Genomic DNA, 22990 nt, shown 5'->3' with positions numbered 1-22990 from the left:
GCAGAAAGTGTTCCTCATCCTCTATGCGCTGTAGATCACAGTGTCTACAGATCCGCTGCTCTCTCTCGGTCCATGTTTGTCTATGTCTTCCTCTCTCTATCTCCAGATCATGGTCACTTAATCTGTATTTTGAGAGGATTTGTCTTTCTTTAAAATGTTTATTAAATAGATAGCTGGCCAATTTAGTGGTTCTATTGAGGGTTGAGTAACATTGGAGTTTATTCTGGAGGTCAAAATTAGCTTTTAGTGATTGGTCATGAGTGTGTTTTAGATGTGTGTGGATTTCTTTAACAATAGCTGTGGGGCTGTAGCTGTGGTCAATGGGGAGGATAGTCTGATGGACGAGTTGCAGAGCGAGTGTGTGTAGAGGATGAGGTTCTGCTGAGCTTTCATTGGCGAGGAGGGCTTTATATTGGACTGAATCTGGATCAGCCTGATGGAGGTGATGCCAGAACTGAACACATCTCTTCTGGATCTCGATGTTCAGCGGGTACAGGCCTAGCTCAGCCCTGCAGGCGGCACTGGATGTGTTCCTGTGAACCCCTAGAATATTTGTGCCAATTTCCAATTGTAGTTTTTCTACTGGTGTTTTATCCCAATTTTAAAAATTTAGCAGTGGACCCCAAATTTCACATCCTCTCTCTCTCTCTCTCTCTCTCTCTCTCTCTCACTCTCTCTCTCTCTCTCTCTCTCTCTCTCTCTCTCTCTCCCTCTCCCACTCCCTCTCTCTCTCTCTCTCTCTCTCTCCCTCTCTCTCTCTCTCTCTCTCTCTCTCTCTCTCTCTCTCGCACTCTCACACACATAAACAGATGAAATAGAAGGCATTGGGCCGAATGGCATGATTCTTATGCTTTGAAATTCCAAAACGAAGTTTAAAAAAAATAAAGTTTTTCTCAATTGTTTACACACAAATACTGGTACTTGAGACACAATCACCACAACATGTAACTCATTCACCAACCCCCTGAACCAATTCTGCTAAACTACAAGCACAATTCCTGCTTTACACTCAAATTGCAGTTCTAATACACACTTTTTTTTCAAAACACTACACACAATTCTCTGCATTTGGCACAATTTTCATGCAGAAAATCTCTTGTTTTCTCAAGGAACACACTGCCATTCAAATATGCACACTGACTCATCACATGGGCAAACATACATCACACAGTTTTACAATAAGCAATCAGAGCTTTAGCATAAAAGGGCAACAGGTGAGCTCTTCAATGAAGCAATTTTATTTTACTGTAACTGTATACAGTAAATTCTTCTGTTGTTTTGTATGTAGACCACTGCATGTGCAACTTTGTGTTGGGATGTACACTACATTGTTTTTGTGGGAAAAATAAAATATATTTGTTACCGTTGTATTTGTGTGTTCTGAGTATAGAAACAATATTCTCAAATATTTTACAACACACTTACTGTATGTATGTACTGTCTGTAGAAAGTGTAACACTGAACAAAAAAAAAAAGGCCTACGTCATTATGTTGTTTTACATTGAGCACATCAGTGTTCAACTGGTTCTTAGAAATGTCTATTCATATGATGGTTTGTGTCATTTGAAATACCATTTTGAGAAGAAATAACATTGTTTTGAATGTAAAGTTTCATTTTGCAGGAGAATTGAGGGGTTTTGCCCATTGTGTGTGTTTTTTGAGTTGTGTGTAGTTCTGAGAATATGAGGCATGTTTTCAGAAAATGTGTGTAAACAATCGAGAAAAACTGTAAAATAATGGTTTTGTCATAATACAGTTTTTTACGATCGCTATGACAGTTTTTTTTCAATACATTTAACAATTTTCTTGTTGAACTCTTAACGCACCAACACACCTAAAACACACAATTGGCAAAACGGTTAATTTCATTGTAAACTAAACTCCAAAACTAATTTTCAAAATACAATGATACACTAACACAATACACGATGTCTAACAAAACACTGCAAACATGTTTCAAAATCAAATTATTATTTAAAGCTGCAGTCCGGCACTTTTTTGGGTTTAAAAATATCAAAAAAGACATTTTTGGAAAAAACCGTAACCAGCCAGTGTTCAAAACGATCTGCTTGCCTTACCTCGATTAAAAACGGTAAGCTTGTAATAATAAATTTAATTCCAGTGGTACTGGTGGATTTCCGCGGGAATTTCGAGCATGTCTTTGCGTCATTACGTCACTTCTGTACACATAGAGAAGGAGTACCCGGCTAGTGTGTGTGGATGATGGAGGTGGAGATTTAGCTTAGCACTTGGTATGGCGGATCCCGAAAGTTTAAAGCGACAATCACCAGTGACAACTGGAGATTCACCAGTTGTAAAACCCAAAGACTTCGGACTTCAGAGTGGCTACAGAAAAAAATATTTTTTTCACGTTTTGACGTGATATAAGCAATCGTTAGATTTAATCAGCATGATATAGCCTACTGCAATGCTTCCCCCCACCCCCCGAATTTGGTCAGAACAAAAGTGAATGTTTCTTACTTGTTCAGATGAGATTTCCCGATGAAAATTCTAATGTTGACACTTTCAAAAAGTATACTCTGAGATTGCTGATGACAGTACAGTATCCACAGCGACGCGGCAGCGACAGGTTCTCCTCAATACATTGTGTTCATCCGCGCTGTTTAATGCCGATTTACTACCCACGCACAGTTAATAATTCCGCGAATAACTGCAATTGCAGATTTCGAACAGAGATGGCGACAAAGAGGAAAAACGACGGACTGCAGCTTTAAAACACTAACACATGTTCTCTTCCAACAGGAACATTTAGTCAATCATAACACAATGACAAAAAAACACTAACATCAGCTGAAATTGCAGAAACTGCATTATGTGACAGTAATAAATATTAGAACCTCATTGTGTAAGAAATACAGGGGGAACATAATCCGATGGCAAAAAACAGCTGTCAGAATCCGTTCCCCCACTCCCATTATGAGAGGTGTTGATGTAGTGGCTTAAAAAACGCTGATTCTATTTTGTGTGTGGATGGAGCTTACCTGGTACCAGTTTAAATAAATAGATTTTGGAGTTTTTGTCTTTTATTGTGATAGGAAAATATGGGATCAAAAAAAGTCCACAAGCCGGGACTTGAACTTGTGTCACCTACAAATCACCAGCTCTATATGTCAGTGAATCGACCACTAGTGGGAGCTTAGTAATCAGCAGAACTTTGATAGATATTAGAAGATCCTCCTTGTGTAAAAAATACAAGGGGAACGGATTCGGACAGCTGTTTTTTTGCCGTCGGATTCTGTTCCCCCTGTAAAAAAAACAGCTGTCGGAATCCGTTCTCCCACTCCCATTATGATAAGTGTTGATGTAGTGGCTTAAAAAATGCATATTTTATATTGTGTGGGGATCGAGCTTACCTGTCACCAGTGTAAAACAAATATATTTTTGAGTTTTTGCCTTTTATTGTGATAGGAAAATATGGGATCAAAAAAAGTCAGCGAGCCTGGACTTGAACTTGTTTCACCTAAAAATCATCAGCTCTTAAAGTCAGTGCATTGACCACTAGGCTGTGGAGGCCTAATTATTTTCAGCACTTTGATAGATATTAGAAGAACCCTTATCGTGTAAGAAATACAGGGGGAACGGATTTCAACGGCTGTTTTGTTGCCGTCGGATTCTGTTCCCCCTTTAAAAAAAACAGCTGTCGGAATCCGTTCCCCCACTCCCATTATGAGAGGTGTTGATGTATTGGCCTAAAAAATGCTGATTATATTTTTTGTGTGGGATGGAGCTTACCTGGCACCAGTGTAAAATAAATATATTTTAGAGTTTTTGCCTTTTATTGTGATAGGAAAATATGGGATCAAAATAAGTCTACAAGCCGGGACTTGAACTTGTGTCACCTAAAAATCATCCGCTCTTGAAGTCAGTGCACTGACCACTAGGCTGTGGAGGCCTATTAAATTAACAGCACTTTGATAGATATTAGAAGATCCTCATTGTTTAAGAAAAAACAGGGGGAAAAGAATCAGACGGCAAAAAAACAAATGTCGGAAGCAGTTCCCATTATGAGAGGTGTTGATGTAGTGACTTGAATAAAGGTTGATCGTATTTTGTTTGTGGATGGAGGTTAACTGTCATCGTTTACATTTAGGTATTTGGCAGACTTTTGATCCAGAGCGACGTAGATTTAATTTCTTGGCACACATTTTGTATTCTTATCAGTTTCTGCTTTCCCTGGGAATTGAACCTATGACCTTGGCATTGCAAGCACCAATGCTCTACTGTTTGAGCTACAGGAAAGCTATTTAAAAAAGTGCATCAGTTTAAGGAATAATTTTATGGAGCTTTTGCTGTTTATTATGATAGCAGAGTTCAGGATCAAGAAAAGTCAGACAGCCGGGACTTGAACTTGTTTAATTTATAAAACATCAGCTCTTAAAGTCAGTGCATTGACCACTAGGCTGTGGAGGCCTATTCATTTACAACACTTTGATAGATATTAGAAGATCCTCCTCGTGTAAGAAATACAAGGGGGAACGGATTCCGACGGCTGTTTTTTTGCCGTCGGATTCTGTTCCCCCTGTAAAAAAAACAGCTGTCGGAATCCGTTCCCCCACTCAAATTATGAGAGGTGTTGATGTATTGGCCTAAAAAATGCTGATTATATTTTTTGTGTGGGGATGGGGCTTACCTGGCACCAGTGTAAAATAAATATATTTTAGAGTTTTTGCCTTTTATTGTGATAGGAAAATATGGGATCAAATAAAGTCAGCGAGCCGGGACTTGAACTTGTTTCACCTAAAAATTGTCAGCTCTTAAAGTCAGTGCATTGACCACTAGGCTGTGGAGGACTAATCATTTTCAGCACTTTGATAGATATTAGAATATCCTCATCGTGTAAGAAATACAGGGGGAACGCATTCCGACGGCTGTTTTTTTGCCGTCGGATTCTGTTCCCCCTGTAAAAAAAAACAGCTGTCGGAATCCGTTCCCCCACTCCCATTATGAAAGGTATTGATGTAGTGGCTTAAAAAATGCATATTTTATTTTGTGTCGGGACGGAGCTTACCTGGCACCAGTGTAACATAAATATATTTGAGAGTTTTTGCCTTTTATTGTGATAGGAAAATATGGGATCAAAAAAAGTAATCGAGTCGGGACTTGAACTTGTTTTACCTAAAAATCGTCAGCTCTTAAAGTCAGTGCATTGACCACTAGGATGTGGAGGCCTAATAATTTTCAGCACTTTGATAGATATTAGAAGATCCTCCTCGTGTAAGAAATACAGGGGGAACGGATTTTGACGGCTGTTTTATTGCCGTCGGATTCTGTTCCCCCTGTAAAAAAAACAGCTGTCGGAATCCGTTCCCCCACTTCCATTATGAGAGGTGTTGATGTATTGGCCTAAAAAATGCTGATCATATTTTTTATGTGGGCATGGGGCTTACCTGGCACCAGTGTAAAATAAATATATTTTAGAGTTTTTGCCTTTTATTGTGATAGGAAAATATGGGATCAAAAAAAGTCAGCAAGCCGGGACTTGAACTTGTTTCACCTAAAAATCGTCAGCTCTTAAAGTCAGTGCATTGACCACTAGGATGTGGAGGCCTAATAATTTTCAGCACTTTGATAGATATTAGAAGATCCTCCTCGTGTAAGAAATACAGGGGGATCGGATTCCGACGGCTGTTTTATTGCCGTCGGATTTTGTTCCCCCTGTAAAAAAAACAGCTGTCGGAATCCGTTCTCCCACTCCCATTATGATAGATGTTGATGTAGTGGCTTAAAAAATGCATATTTTATATTGTGTGGGGATCGAGCTTACCTGGCACCAGTGTAAAACAAATATATTTTTGAGTTTTTGCCTTTTATTGTGATAGGAAAATATGGGATCAAAAAAAGTCAGCAAGCCGGGACTTGAACTTGTTTCACCTAAAAATCGTCAGCTCTTAAAGTCAGTGCATTGACCACTAGGATGTGGAGGCCTAATAATTTTCAGCACTTTGATAGATATTAGAAGATCCTCCTCGTGTAAGAAATACAGGGGGATCGGATTCCGACGGCTGTTTTATTGCCGTCGGATTTTGTTCCCCCTGTAAAAAAAACAGCTGTCGGAATCCGTTCTCCCACTCCCATTATGATAGGTGTTGATGTAGTGGCTTAAAAAATGCATATTTTATATTGTGTGGGGATCGAGCTTACCTGGCACCAGTGTAAAACAAATATATTTTTGAGTTTTTGCCTTTTATTGTGATAGGAAAATATGGGATCAAAAAAAGTCAGCGAGCCGGGACTTGTACTTTTGTCACCTAAAAATCATCCGCTCTTGAAGTCAGTGCACTGATATTAGATATTAGATATTAGAAGATCCTCCTCGTGTAAGAAATACAGGGGGAACGGATTCCGACGGCTGTTTTTTTGCCGTTGGATTTTGTTCCCCCTGTAAAAAAAAAAAAGCTGTCGGAATCCGTTCTCCCACTCCCATTATGAGAGGTGTTGATGTAGTGGCCTAAAAAAGCTTATTTTATTTTGTGTGGGATGGAGCTTAACTGGAACCAGTGTAAAATAAATATATTTTAGAGTTTTGGACTTTTATTGTGATAGGAAAATATGGGATCAAAAAAAGTCAGCGAGTCGGGACTTGAACTTGTTTCACCTAAAAATCATCAGCTCTTAAAGTCAGTGCATTGACCACTAGGCTTCTGAGGCCTAATCAGTTTCAGCACTTTGATAGATATTAGAAAATCCTGCTCGTGTAAGACATACAGGGGGAACGGATTCCGACGGCTGTTTTTTTGCCGTCGGACCCTGTAAAAAAAACAGCTGTCGGAATCCGTTCCCCCACTCCCAGTGTAAAATAAATAGATTTTAGAGTTTTTGCCTTTTATTGTGATAGGAAAATATGGGATCAAAAAAAGTCAGCGAGCCGGGACTTGGACTTGTGTCACCTAAAAATCATCCGCTCTTGAAGTCAGTGCACTGACCACTAGGCTGTGGGGGCCTATTAATTAACAGCGCTTTGATAGATATTAGAAGATCCTCATTGTTTAAGAAAAAACAGGGGGAAAAGAATCCGACGGCAAAGAAAACAAATGTCGGAATCAGTTCCCATTATGAGAGGTGTCGATGTAGTGGCTTGAATAAAGGTTGATACTATTTCGTTTGTGGATGGAGGAAAACTGTCATCGTTTACAATTAGGCATTTGGCAGACTTTTGATCCAGAGCGACGTAGATTGAATTTCATGGGACACATTTTGTATTCTTATCAGTTTCTGCTTTCCCTGGGAACCGAACCTATGACCTTGACATTGCAAGCACCAATGCTCTACTGTTTGAGCTAGAGGAAAGCTCTTTAAATAAGTGCATTAGTTTAAGGAATCATTTTATGGAGTTTTTGCTGTTTATTATGATAGCAGAGTACAGGATCAAGAAAAGTCAGAGAGCAAGGACTTGAACTTGTTTCACCTATAAATCGTCAGCTCTTAAAGTCAGTGCATTGACCACTAGGCTGTGGGGGACTATTAATTAACAGCACTTAGATAGATATTAGAAGATCCTCCTCGTGTAAGAAATACAGGGGGAACGGATTCCGACGGCTGTTTTTTTGCCGTCGGATTCTGTTCCCCCTGTAAAAAAAAGCAGCTGTCGGAATCCGTTCCCCCACTCCCATTATGAAAGGTGTTGATGTAGTGGCTTAAAAAATGCATATTTTATTTTGTGTGGGGACGGAGCTTACCTGGCACCAGTGTAACATAAATATATTTGAGAGTTTTTGCCTTTTATTGTGATAGGAAAATATGGGATCAAAAAAAGTCAGCGAGCCGGGACTTGAACTTGTGTCACCTAAAAATCATCCGCTCTTGAAGTCAGTGCACTGACCGCTAGGTTGAGGAGGCCAATTAATTTAACTGCACTTTGATAGATATTAGAAGATCCTCCTCGTGTAAGAAATACAGGGGGAACGGATTCCGACGGCTGTTTTTTTGCCGTTGGATTTTGTTCCCCCTGTAAAAAAAAAAAGCTGTCGGAATCCGTTCTCCCACTCCCATTATGAAAGGTGTTGATGTAGTGGCCTAAAAAAGCTTATTTTATTTTGTGTGGGATGGAGCTTACCTGGCACCAGTGTAAAATAAATATATTTTAGAGTTTTTGCCTTTTATTGTGATAGGAAAATATGGGATCAAAAAAAGTCAGCAAGCCGGGACTTGAACTTGTTTCACCTAAAAATCGTCAGCTCTTAAAGTCAGTGCATTGACCACTAGGATGTGGAGGCCTAATAATTTTTTTTTTAGCACTTTGATAGATATTAGAAGATCCTCCTCGTGTAAGAAATACAGGGGGATCGGATTCCGACGGCTGTTTTATTGCCGTCGGATTTTGTTCCCCCTGTAAAAAAAACAGCTGTCGGAATCCGTTCTCCAACTCCCATTATGATAGGTGTTGATGTAGTGGCTTAAAAAATGCATATTTTATATTGTGTGGGGATCGAGCTTACCTGGCACCAGTGTAAAACAAATATATTTTTGAGTTTTTGCCTTTTATTGTGATAGGAAAATATGGGATCAAAAAAAGTCAGCGAGCCGGGACTTGTACTTTTGTCACCTAAAAATCATCCGCTCTTGAAGTCAGTGCACTGATATTAGATATTAGATATTAGAAGATCCTCCTCGTGTAAGAAATACAGGGGGAACGGATTCCGACGGCTGTTTTTTTGCCGTCGGATTCTGTTCCCCCTGTAAAAAAAGCAGCTGTCGGAATCCGTTCCCCCACTCCCATTATGAAAGGTGTTGATGTAGTGGTCTAAAAAAGCTTATTTTATTTTGTGTGGGATGGAGCTTACCTGGCACCAGTTTAAATAAATATATTTTAGAGTTTTTGCCTTTTATTGTGATAGGAAAATATGGGATCAAATAAAGTCAGCGAGCCGGGACTTGAACTTGTTTCACCTAAAAATAGTCAGCCCTTAAAGTCAGAGCATTGACCACTAGACTGTGGAGGACTAATCATTTCCAGCACTTTGATAGATATTAGAAGATCCTCATCGTGTAAGAAATACAGGGGGAACGGATTCCGACGGCTGTTTTTTTGCCGTCGGATTCTGTTCCCCCTGTAAAAAAAAGCAGCTGTCGGAATCCGTTCCCCCACTCCAATTATGAAAGGTGTTGATGTAGTGGCTTAAAAAATGCATATATTATTTTGTGTGGGAACGGAGCTTACCTGGCACCAGTGTAACATAAATATATTTGAGAGTTTTTGCCTTTTATTGTGATAGGAAAATATGTGATCAAAAAAAGTCAGCGAGCCGGGACTTGAACTTGTGTCACCTAAAAATCATCAGCTCTTAAAGTCAGTGCATTGACCACTAGGCTGTGGAAGCCTATTCTTTTTCAGCACTTTGATAGATATTAGAAGATCCTCCTCGTGTAAGAAATACATGGGGAACGGATTCCGACGGCTGTTTTTTTGCCGTCGGATTCTGTTCCCCCTGTAAAAAAAACAGCTGTCGGAATCCGTTCCCCCACTCCCATTATGAAAGGTATTGATGTAGTGGCTTAAAAAATGCATATTTTATTTTGTGTCGGGACGGAGCTTACCTGGCACCAGTGTAACATAAATATATTTGAGAGTTTTTGCCTTTTATTGTGATAGGAAAATATGGGATCAAAAAAAGTAATCGAGTCGGGACTTGAACTTGTTTTACCTAAAAATCGTCAGCTCTTAAAGTCAGTGCATTGACCACTAGGATGTGGAGGCCTAATAATTTTCAGCACTTTGATAGATATTAGAAGATCCTCCTCGTGTAAGAAATACAGGGGGATCGGATTCCGACGGCTGTTTTATTGCCGTCGGATTTTGTTCCCCCTGTAAAAAAAACAGCTGTCGGAATCCGTTCTCCAACTCCCATTATGATAGGTGTTGATGTAGTGGCTTAAAAATACATATTTTATATTGTGTGGGGATCAAGCTTACCTGGCACCAGTGTAAAACAAATATATTTTTGAGTTTTTGCCTTTTATTGTGATAGGAAAATATGGGATCAAAAAACATCAGCGAGCCGGGACTTGAACTTGTTTCACCTAAAAATCATCCGCTCTTGAAGTCAGTGCATTGACCACTAGGCTGTGGAGACCTAATTATTTTCAGCACTTTGATAGATATTAGAAGATCCTCCTCGTGTAAGAAATACAGGGGGAACGGATTTCGACGGCTGTTTTATTGCCGTCGGATTCTCTTCCCCCTGTAAAAAAAACAGCTGTCGGAATCCGTTTCCCCACTCCCATTATGAGACGTGTTGATGTAGTGGCCTAAAAAAGCTTATTTTATTTTGTGTGGGATGGAGCTTACCTGGCACCAGTGTAAAATAAATATATTTTAGAGTTTTTGCCTTTTATTGTGATAGGAAAATATGGGATCAAATAAAGTCAGTGAGCCGGGACTTGAACTTGTTTCACCTAAAAATTGTCAGCTCTTAAAGTCAGTGCATTGACCACTAGGCTGTGGAGGCCTATTCATTTACAGCACTTTGATAGATATTAGAAGATCCTCCTCGTGTAAGAAATACAGGGGGATTGGATTCCGACGGCTGTTTTATTGCCGTCGGATTTTGTTCCCCCTGTAAAAAAACCATCTGTCCGAATCCGTTCCCCCACTCCCATTATGTGAAGTGTTCATGCAGTGGCCTAAAAAATGCTTATTTTATTTTGTGTGGGGATGGAGCTTACCTGGGACCAGTCTATAAAAAATATATTTAGGAGTTTTTTACTTTTATTATGATAGGAAAATATGGGATTAAAAAAAGTCCACGAGCCAGGACTTGAACTTGTTTCACCTAAAAACGCAGTAAGGTGCCCGGATTGCAAATTGGTTTTAAATAAGTGTGAGTGTTGGAACGGGAGAGAGGAGGAGGTGCAGCAGGTAGACGGGCAGATGCATGAAGGAAACAATGAAGAGCGAGAAGAGGAAATAAGAGGATTACAAAACAATGAATCAACAGGGAATAAGGACACTGAGAATCAAGAGGAAGAGTGTAATGGACATGAAATACAATCACAACAAGAGGAGGAAACACAAATGGATGTGACTGAAAGTTTGCAAAGTGAGTTGGACACTGTGAAACTTAAGGATCAAAGGAATAAAGAACAAGCGGCTGTAAATGAAAGTGAAGGGGGAAAGGAAGAAGAAGAGAAACAACTGAAGTCAACTAAAAGAAGAAGACCAATCAAGGTAACGCCCAATTTAGAGACTGCTAGAAAAAAAACGCTTAAAGAGGACTCAATTGAGACTAAAAATAAGTATGAGGTGTTAAAGGATCTGCAGGAGAATGATCTGAAATGATGGGTTTTATCAATGTTTTTATATATTTCATGCTTTTAAGAATTGTTACTTTTAACGCTAGAGGACTTTTAGACATAAGAAAATTTGAAAAAGTGAAAGAAATGTGTAAAGGAGAGGATGTGATTTTTTTACAAGAAACTAACTGGAGAGAAGGGGTTATAAGTGAAATCAGGAATAGATGGAATGGGGAAATTTTATTTAATAACGGGGATGGTAGAATGGGCAGGGGAGTGGCAGTTTTAATAAAAGAAAACAGAGGTGTAACATGTAAAACAGTGTATAAGGATAAAGATGGGAAATGCATAGCGGTGGAAATGGAGTATGAAGAGAAGAAAGTAATTGTAATAAATGTACACGCTCCCACAGAAGATAAAGAAAAGAAGGAGTATTTTAATGGATTGAGGGAATTCTTAAAAAAGCACAAAGAAGTTATCATGATGGGTGATTTTAACACGGTTTTTAGTAAATTAGATATGGCAGAGGGAATGGTTTTTAAAACGGATCAAGGAAGGAAAGAGTTGAAAGTGTTAATGGAAGAAAACAATATGGTTGATGTATGGAGAGAAAGAAATGAAAAGAAAAAAGAATTTTCAAGGAGACAATTGGTTGGGAATTTTATGCGTAAAACAAGAATAGATTTTATTTTATGTACCAGGAATATAGAGGGTTTTATAGGAAAAATTAAACATGAAGAAACAAGCTTAAGTGATCATAAGCCAATTTTTATAGAAATAGACTGGAGTACAATGAAAAGAGGGCAGGGGGTATGGGTTTTACAGTTTTTTTCAGTTGCTAACAAGCGTTTGTCCAGCCAGTTGTCACATTTTCAAAACTCTAAACACAATTAGCACAGCATTGGTCTTTTGTGGCCATACCATTCACACATTTCATGTCGTTTTCACACAATATGCAGTCAGTGAACACATTTCCACAATGCTTACATTTTCTTAACAGACAAGCTATACCTCCCAACAAAACTATGGATTGTTTTTGTAGTATTTACGAATGTTAACACACAACATCCCACAATAGCAAAAACAATATTCCAAACCTTAGATACAGTATAAAAACCTCTGCTTCTGCAATGATCAGTTCAAAAACAATATATCTCAGCTGATAATAAACAAACAATTGAATAATTGACACAGAGCTGATTTATGTTGGGTAAATTGTGCCAACCACAGCTGATTCCAGTCTGGCTTAGAGTGACAGGGGATATTTTTTTCTATTACATTGACACTTATTCAGTAAAAGGAGGAGAAGGGAGAAGAGCAGGCCCAGTGAGAGATGCAGTGAGCCAGTGGACCCTATAATGTCGAGCGCATCCTTGCCTTTCTCAATGATCTCCACCAGCGCCTGGTTCTAGAGCAGCGCCTGGTTCTCATGAAAACATGAGAACCTTTGTAATTACCTGGGACAATGTGGCTTTCCATCATTCTCAAGCAATAACAACATGGTTTGAAGTCCACCCAAGACTGGTAAGTCTCTTCCTTCCACCCTATTCACCTTTCCTCATCCCCATAGAGGAGTTCGTTTCTGCATGGAGGTGGACGGTTTATGACCATCAGCCACATGACCAGATGTCCCTCCTTGAAGCCATGGATGCTGGTGCAGGGACATCACAGTTCTTGATTGCATCGTCTTGGATAATATCAGATGTGATGTTGATGAAAACATGTGGCCTAACCCTGAAGATCGCAGAGACTAGATACAGTAATTTTGTGCTTTTTTAGTACTAAAACAAAAGTACTAAAAAAAGTTTTTTTGTTTTTTTTCAGAATGCTCATGTGTGTTTCATGGATATTTTGTTCACTGTCAGCAATACTGTAACACTTTTTCTGTTCTATCAAACCGTGTTTCTACTGTACCTCCTGTAGTAAACAGTAAAGGATTTGCTTTTTACTGGAATGCTTTTGAATGTGAACATTACTACATGTGGACATACAGTTCCCAACCAAGAAACATAAAAGTCTATGCAGTTTTTGTAATGTCAAGAATAGCCAGTATTCTGAAACCTGGTGTACTTTGATTGACTGCATGTATCTTGTGAAGTGAAAACAAGTGTTATTCTTTGACATAATAATTTCATTTTGAGTCAGATTTCCAGTGTTTTGGTAAAGTTAGTGTGTGCAGAGAAAGATGTGTTCTATTTTGAAATGAAGAGTTAGTATATAATTAACAAAATGTGTTTTTGAGAAGAAAATTATCAATTTGGCCAATTGTGTTTTGTAGGTGTGAGTCTGTGTTAAGAGTTTAGAAAAATTATCTAAAGTATGGGTAAGCGCTTGTTAGCGATTGAAAAAAACTGTAAACACAGAGGTTTTAAAGAATGAAGATTATGTTCTAAGCGTTAAGGAAATCATTGAAAAGGAAAAAGAAAATGGTATGTACAAGGAAGACAAAAGAATATGGTGGGAAAATGTGAAGTATTTAGTGAAAAAGCATACAATAAAGTACTGTGGGTTAATACAGAAATGCAAGAAAAGTAAGGAAAGAGAAATAAAAGAAAAATTAGAAAAAGAGTTAAATGAGAAAGTAACAGATATACAAAAAATAAAAGAAATAGAAGGAAGTTTGAAGGAAATGGAAGAAAAGAAATACCAAGGGGCAATGTTAAGAAGTAAAGCCAAGTATGTAGTAGAAGGAGAAAAGTGCACAAAGTTTTTCTTTGATCTGGAAAGAAGAAGTGGAAAAGCTGAAATGATAAAAGAAATAAGGGGAGGAAGTGGAGAAATAGTAGAAACTAATGAGGAAATATTAAAAGAAATAAAAATGTATTATGAAAAGTTATTCAACACAGAAGGGGTAAAGGAGGAAGAAAAACTAGAACTTTTGAAGCAAATAAAAACAAAAGTAGGAGAAGAGGATAAAAAAGAGTGTGATCAGGACATAAGAGAGGAAGAGATAAAAAGAGCAATAAGTGAATTAAATAAAAAGAAAAGTCCAGGTATAGATGGTTTGGGGAGTGAATTTTATATAGTTTTTAAAGAATTTCTGACCAACATTTTAAAAGAAGTATATGAAGAGGTTTTTAGGAAAGGGGAGATTAATCAAAGAATGGGATTGGGTTTAATGAAATTGATATATAAAAGAAAAGGAGAAAAAGTAGATTTAAAGAATTACAGACCAATTACAATGCTCAACACAGACTTGAAGATTTTAACCAAAATTTTAGCAAACAGATTAAAAGAAATAATGCCGAGTATAATTAAAACAAATCAAGCGTATGGGGTTAAAGGAAGAGACATTGCAGATACAACAATTGGCATAAAAGATATGATAAGGTACATACATGAAAAGAACAGAAAAGGGTATATAATTAGTTTAGATTTTGAAAAAGCGTTTGACAGAGTGGAACATGAATTTTTATTTGGTGTTTTAAAGAGTTTTGGTTTTGGAGGGAATTTTATTAAATGGATTGAAATTTTATACAAAGGAGCGATAACAAAAATTAAATGTAATGGGTTTTTAACAGAGTGTTTTAAATTAACTAGATCGATAAGGCAAGGATGTCCACTGTCAGCTCTTTTATATTCTTTAGTTTCAGAACCACTAGGTCTGGCCATAAAACAAGAAGAGGGAATAAAAGGAATAGTTGTCGAGGGAGCAGAGAACAAAATATTTCAATATGCGGATGATACTACAGTGATGGTGAAGGATCTAGAGAGTGTTAAAAATGCAATGAGAATAGTAGAGATGTTTTGTAAAGGATCAGGAGCCAAAGTAAATGGAGAAAAAACTGTGTATATGAAATTTGGAGGGGCAGCCGATTTAACAAACAATTTTGCTTTTAAGGAAACAAAAGAAATAAAGATTTTGGGTGTTTTAATGGGAATGGATGAAAAGAAGGTAGGAGAAACAATGTGGGAAGAAATATTAGGGGGTATCGAAAGGAGGATGAATTTTTGGAAGCTGAGAACTTTAACTTTGAAAGGGAAGGTTTTAATTCTAAATGTTTTAATGGTTTCAAAATTATGGTATGTCTTATATGTGTCTTCTATGCCGTTGTGGGCAGAAAAAAGGCTGAAAAAATGTTTTTTAGATTTTTTATGGGAAGGGAAGCCTGCAAGAATTGCATACAACACTTTAATAGGAGCAGTGGAGAAGGGAGGACTGGGATTAATGGATTTTGAACAAAGAAAGAATAGTTTAAGAGTGAAAATAATACAAAAGTACCTAGACGAAGAAAACAAAGCGACATGGAAAAAAACAATGGAACATTTTTTAAGTAAATGTGGGAATTTTAATCTAGGAGATAATATACTGTGGATGAGAGCAAAGAAATGGATGACGGATGAGTTGCCAGATTTTTATAAGGAACTGATGAGTGCCTGGGGTAAATTTTTAACAAATGTACTTTTTAATCCACAAGGTAGAGAGAACATTTTAAATCAGCCTTTATTCTTAAACAACAGCATTTTAAATCAAGGAAAGGAGATCTTTTTTAAGAAGTGGTGGGAGCTGGGGATTACAAGGGTAAGGGATGTTTTATATGAATTCAAAGAGGGATTTTTACCAGTGCAGTATATTGTAGATGTAATGGAGGAGGCAAAGGAGGATTTTAGCAGACAGCAGATAATAAACTATTATGAGATAATCAAAAAGGCAATACCCAAAGACTGGATAAAAAGAATTGAAAGTATGGAAGAGGGGGAAAATGGAAAAGAAGTGTATGTGAAGTTGGGAGAAAAATTGTATGGTTTTAAAACATGTACGGTGAAGATGTTTTATGTTTTTTTTAGAGATGGTGTTTTTAAAGAGCCGATAGTAAACGAATACTGGGTGCAGAAATTCAAAGATTTAAAAAAAGAGTGTTTATGGAGAAACATGGGGGGGAGGTGTGTGGAAACAAAATTGGGATGTTTGGAATATTTTATAAGGCATAAAGTGGTTTTTACTGATATTGTTTTATATAAAATAGGAATTGAACAAAACGCTCTGTGTAAAGTGTGCCAGGAAAAGGAGGAGTGGATTTTACATATGTTTTTATATTGTAAAGAACTGGAGGAATTTTTAAAGAAATGTAAATGTTTAATTAAAGATTTAACGGAAGAGTGGGATGAAAATGTAATGGAATGGAACAGAGTGGTGATGTTTGGTTGGGAAAGAAAGTGTCAAAACAAATATTTTATTAATATATGTGTAATGTTAATGAAAAGTGCAATATGGGAGAGAAGAACTGTGGCTAAAAAGGAAAAAATTGTGTTGGATGTTTGGACTGTATTTAAAAGGAAAACGGAATTATATATTGAAAGATTGTATGTGTATTTTAAAAATGAAAATATGTTGGATGCTTTTTATGATGTTTTTACTCCAAAAGTTTGTTGTGTTTTAAAAGATCTAATGTGGAAGCTGCCAGGAAGTGAAGGAGATTTTTAAATTATGTATGTAAACGAAAGATGTGTGTTGAAGAGATGTTTGAAAAAGAAAATCTGTATTTTTTATTGTATTTATTTTTCATTGTATTCCATTGATTGAAATTTCCTAATAAAAAAAAAAAAGAAAAAAAAAAGAAAAAAAAAAGAACGCCCGATCTCGTCTGATCTCGGAAGCTAAGCAGGGTCGGGCCTGGTTAGTACTTGGATGGGAGACCGCCTGGGAATACCAGGTGCTGTAAGCTTTTTAGTTTACTTAAAAAAAAAAAAAGTACCAATGCTCTACTGTTTGAGCTACAGGAAAGCTGTTTAAATAAGTGCATCAGTTTAAGGGATCATTTTTATGGAGTTTTTGCTGTTTATTATGATAGCAGAGTACAGGATCAAGAAAAATCACAAACTGGGACTTGAAATCGGGTCACCAAAAGCCTTAAATTTCTTAACACCAGTGCACTGACAACTAGGCTATAGGGGTCAATACATCAGCAACAGTTTAATAAATACTAGAAACTCATTGTGTATGAAATACAGGGGGAACAGAATACGACAGCAAAGTACAGCTGTCGGAATCCGTTCCCCCACTCCCATTATGAAAGGTTTTGATGTAGTGGCGTTTAAAAATACATATTTTATTTTGTGTGGGTATGGAGCTTACCTGACACCAGTCTATAGAAATATATTTAGGAGTTTTTTACTTTTATTATGATAGGAAAATATGGGATTAAAAAAAGGCCACGAGCCAGGACTTGAACTTGTTTCACCTAAAAATCACCAGCTCTATATGTCAGTGAATTGACCACTAGACTATGGGGGCCTATTAATTCAGAGCACTTTGATAGATATTAGAAGATCCCCCTTGTGTAAAAAAATACAGGGGGAACGGATCTCGACGGCTGTTTTTTTGCCGTCGGATTCTGTTCCCCCTGTAAAAAAAACATCAGTCGGAATCCGTTCCCCCACTGCCATTATGAGAGGTGTTGATGCCTAAAAAATGCTTATTTTATTTTGTGTGGGTATGGAGCTTACCTGGGACCAGTCTATAAAAATATATTTAGGAGTTTTTTACTTTTATTATGATAGGAAAATATGGGTTTAAAAAAAGTCCACGAGCCAGGACTTGAACTTGTGTCACCTACAAATCACCAGCTCTATATGTCAGTGAATTGACCACTTGGCTATGGGGGCCTAAGAATTATCAGCAGTTTGATAGATATTAGAAGATCCTCCTTGTGTAAAAAATACAGGGGGAACGGATCTCGACGGCTGTTTTTTTGCCGTCGGATTCTGTTCCCCCTGTAAAAAAAAATCTGTCGGAATCCGTTCCCCCACTCCCATTATGAAAGGTTTTGATGTAGTGGCGTTTAAAAATACATATTTTATTTTGTGTGGGTATGGAGCTTACCTGGCACCAGTCTATAGAAATATATTTAGGAGTTTTTCACTTTTATTATGATAGGAAAATATGGGATTAAAAAAAGGCCACGAGCCAGGACTTGAACTTGTTTCACCTAAAAATCACCAGCTCTATGTCAGTGAATTGACCACTAGACTATGGGGGCCGATGAATTCAGAGCACTTTGATAGATATTAGAAGATCCTCCTTGTGTAAAAAAATACAGGGGGAACGGATCTCGACGGCTGTTTTTTTGCCGTCGGATTCTGTTCCCCCTGTAAAAAAAACATCTGTCGGAATCCGTTCCCCCACTCCCATTATGAGAGGTGTTAATGTAGTGGCCTAAAAAATGCTTATTTTATTTTGTGTGGGGATGGAGCTTACCTGGGACCAGTCTATAAAAATATATTTAGGAGTTTTTTACTTTTATTATGATAGGAAAATATGGGATTAAAAAAATCCACGAGCCAGGACTTGAACTTGTGTCACCTACAAATCACCAGCTCTATATGTCAGTGAATTGACCACTAGGCAATGGGGGCCTATGAATTTGCAGCACTTTGATAGATATTAGAAGATCCTCTTTGTGTAAAAAATACAGGGGGAACGGATCTCGACGGCTGTTTTTTTGCCGTCGGATTCTGTTCCCCCTGTAAAAAAAAAACATCTGTCGGAAACCGTTCCCCCACTGCCATTATGAGAGGTGTTGATGCCTAAAAAATGCTTATTTTATTTTGTGTGGGGATGGAGCTTACCTGGGACCAGTCTATAAAAATATATTTAGGAGATTTTTACTTTTATTATGATAGGAAAACATGGGATTAAAAAAAGTCCACGAGCCAGGACTTGAACTTGTGTCACCTACAAATCACCAGCTCTATATGTCAGTGAATTGACCACTAGGCAATGGGGGCCTATGAATTTGCAGCACTTTGATAGATATTAGAAGATCCTCTTTGTGTAAAAAATACAGGGGGAACGGATCTCGACGGCAGTTTTTTTGCCGTCGGATTCTGTTCCCCCTGTAAAAAAAAAACATCTGTCGGAAACCGTTCCCCCACTGCCATTATGAGAGGTGTTGATGCCTAAAAAATGCTTATTTTATTTTGTGTGGGGATGGAGCTTACCTGGGACCAGTCTATAAAAATATATTTAGGAGTTTTTTACTTTTATTATGATAGGAAAATATGGGATTAAAAAAAGTCCACGAGCCAGGACTTGAACTTGTGTCACCTACAAATCACCAGCTCTATATGTCAGTGAATTGACCACTTGGCTATGGGGGCCTAAGAATTATCAGCAGTTTGATAGATATTAGAAGATCCTCCTTGTGTAAAAAATACAGGGGGAACGGATCTCGACGGCTGTTTTTTTGCCGTCGGATTCTGTTCCCCCTGTAAAAAAAAAACATATGTCGGAATCCATTCCCCCACTCCCACTATGAGAGGTGTTGATGTAGTAGCCTAAAAATGCTTATTTTATTTTGTGTGAGGATGGAACTTACCTGGGACCAGTCTAAAGAAATATATTTAGGAGTTTTTCACTTTTATTATGATAGGAAAATATGGGATTAAAAAAAGGCCACGAGCCGGAACTTGAACTTGTGTCACCTACAAATCACCAGCTCTATATGTCAGTGAATTGACCACTAGGCTATGGGGGCCTAAGAATTAGTAATACTTTGATAGATATTAGAAGATCCTCTTTGTGTAAAAAATACAGGGGGAACGGATCTCGACGGCTGTTTTTTTGCCGTCGGATTCTGTTCCCCCTGTAAGAAAAACATCTGTCGGAATCCGTTCCCCCACTCCCATTATGTGAGGTGTTCATACAGTGGCCTAAAAAATGCTTATTTTATTTTGTGTGGGGATGGAGCTTACTGGGACCAGTCTAAAGAAATATATTTAGGAGTTTTTTACTTTTATTATGATAGGAAAATATGGGATTAAAAAAAGTCCACGATCCGGGACTTGAACTTGTTTCACCTAAAAATCACCAGTTCTATATGTCAGTGAATTGACCACTAGGTTATGGGGGCATAAGATTTAGCAGCACTTTGATAGATATCAGAAGATCCTCTTTGTGTAAAAAAATACAGGGGGAACGGATCTCGACGGCTGTTTTTTTGCCGTCGGATTCTGTTCCCCCTGTAAAAAAAAATATGTCGGAATCCGTTCCCCCACTCCCATTATGAAAGGTTTTGATGTAGTGGCGTTTAAAAATACATATTTTATTTTGTGTGGGTATGGAGCTTACCTGGCACCAGTCTATAGAAATATATTTAGGAGTTTTTTACTTTTATTATGATAGGAAAATATGGGATTAAAAAAAGTCCACGATCCGGGACTTGAACTTGTTTCACCTAAAAATCACCAGTTCTATATGTCAGTGAATTGACCACTAGGCTATGGGGGCCTAAGAATAAGCATCACTTTGATAGATATTAGAAGATCCTCCTAGTGTAAAAAAATACAGGGGGAACGGATCTCAACGGCTGTTTTTTTGCCGTCGGATTCTGTTCCCCCTGTAAAAAAAAATCTGTCGGAATCCGTTCCCCCACTCCCATTATGAATGGTTTTGATGTAGTGGCGTTTAAAAATACATATTTTATTTTGTGTGGGTATGGAGCTTACCTGGCACCAGTCTATAGAAATATATTTAGGAGTTTTTTACTTTTATTATGATAGGAAAATATGGGATTAAAAAAAGTCCAAGATCCGGGACTTGAACTTGTTTCACCTAAAAATCACCAGTTCTATATGTCAGTGAATTGACCACTAGGCTATGGGGGCCTAAGAATTAGCATCACTTTGATAGATATTAGAAGATCCTCCTAGTGTAAAAAAATACAGGGGGAACGGATCTCGACGGCTGCTTTTTGCCGTCGGATTCTGTTCCCCCTGTAAAAAAAAACAGCTGTCGGAATCCGTTCCCCCACTCCCATTATGAGAGGTGTTGATGTAGTTGCCTAAAAAATGCTTATTTTATTTTGTGTGGGGATGGAGCTTACCTGGGACCAGTCTATAAAAATATATTTAGGAGTTTTTTACTTTTATTATGATAGGAAAATATGGGATTAAAAAAAGTCCACGAGCCAGGACTTGAACTTGTTTCACCTAAAAATCACCAGCTCTATATGTCAGTGAATTGACCACTAGCCTATGGGGGCCTATGAATTCACAGCACTTTGATAGATATTAGAAGATCCTCCTTGTGTAAAAAAATACAGGGGGAACGGATCTCGACGGCTGTTTTTTTGCCGTCGGATTCTGTTCCCCCTGTAAAAAAAAACATCTGTCGGAATCCGTTCCCCCACTGCCATAATGAGAGGTGTTAATGTAGTGGCCTAAAAAATGCTTATTTTATTTTGTGTGGGGATGGAGCTTACCTTGGACCAGTCTATAAAAATATATTTAGGAGTTTTTTACTTTTATTATGATAGGAAAATATGGGATTAAAAAAAGGCCACGAGCCAGGACTTGAACTTGCGTCACCTACAAATCACCAGCTCTATATGTCAGTGAATTGACCACTAGGCTATGGGGGCCTAAGAATTAGCAACACTTTGATAGATATTGGAAGATCCTCCTTCTGTAAAAAATACAAGGGGAACGGATCTCGACGGCTGTTTTTTTGCCGTCGGATTCTGTTCCCCCTGTAAAAAAAAACATCTGTCGGAATCCGTTCCCCCACTCCCATTATGAAAGGTTTTGATGTAGTGGCCTAAAAAATGCTTATTTTATTTTGTGTGGGGATGGAGCTTACCTGGCACCTGTGTAAAATACATATATTTTAGAGTTTTTGCCTTTTATTGTGATAGGAAAATATGGGATCAAAAAAAGTCCACAAGCCGGGACTTGAACTTGTGTCACCTAAAAATCATCCGCTTTTGAAGTCAGTGCACTGACCACTAGGCTGTGGGAGCCTAAAAATTCACAGCACTTTGATAGATATTAGAAGATCCTCATTGTGTAAGAAATACAGGGGGGAAAGAATCCGACGGCAAAAAAACATATGTTGGAATCCGTTCCCATTATTAGAGGTGTTGATGTAGTGGCTTGAATAAAGGTTGATAGTGTTTTTTTTGTGGTTTGAGGTTAACTGTCATCGTTTACATTTCAGCATTTGGCAGATTTTTAATGCAGAGTGACGTAGATTGAATTTCATTGTACACATTTTGTATTCTTATCAGTTTCTGCTTTCTCTGGGAATCGAACCTATGCCCTTGGCATTGCAAGTACCAATGCTCTACTGTTTGAGCTACAGGAAAGCTGTTTAAATAAGTGCATCAGTTTAAGGGATCATTTTTATGGAGTTTTTGCTGTTTATTATGATAGCAGAGTACAGGATCAAGAAAAATCACAAACTGGGACTTGAAATCGGGTCACCAAAAGCCTTAAATTTCTTAACACCAGTGCACTGACAACTAGGCTATAGGGGTCAATACATCAGCAACAGTTTAATAAATATTAGAAACTCATTGTGTATGAAATACAGAGGGAACAGAATACGACAGCAAAGTACAGCTGTCGGAATCCGTTCCCCCACTCCCATTATGAAAGGTTTTGATGTAGTGGCGTTTAAAAATACATATTTTATTTTGTGTGGGTATGGAGCTTACCTGACACCAGTCTATAGAAATATATTTAGGAGTTTTTTACTTTTATTATGATAGGAAAATATGGGTTTAAAAAAAGTCCACGAGCCAGGACTTGAACTTGTTTCACCTAAAAATCACCAGCTCTATATGTCAGTGAATTGACCACTAGACTACGGGGGCCTATTAATTCAGAGCACTTTGATAGATATTAGAAGATCCCCCTTGTGTAAAAAAATACAGGGGGAACGGATCTCGACGGCTGTTTTTTTGCCGTCGGATTCTGTTCCCCCTGTAAAAAAAAATCTGTCGGAATCCGTTCCCCCACT

This window comes from Phoxinus phoxinus, assembly GCF_949152265.1.
Source record: "Phoxinus phoxinus genome assembly, chromosome: 13".
In the NCBI taxonomy this organism is placed as follows: domain Eukaryota; kingdom Metazoa; phylum Chordata; class Actinopteri; order Cypriniformes; family Leuciscidae; genus Phoxinus; species Phoxinus phoxinus.
This window is presented reverse-complemented; position numbering follows the sequence as displayed.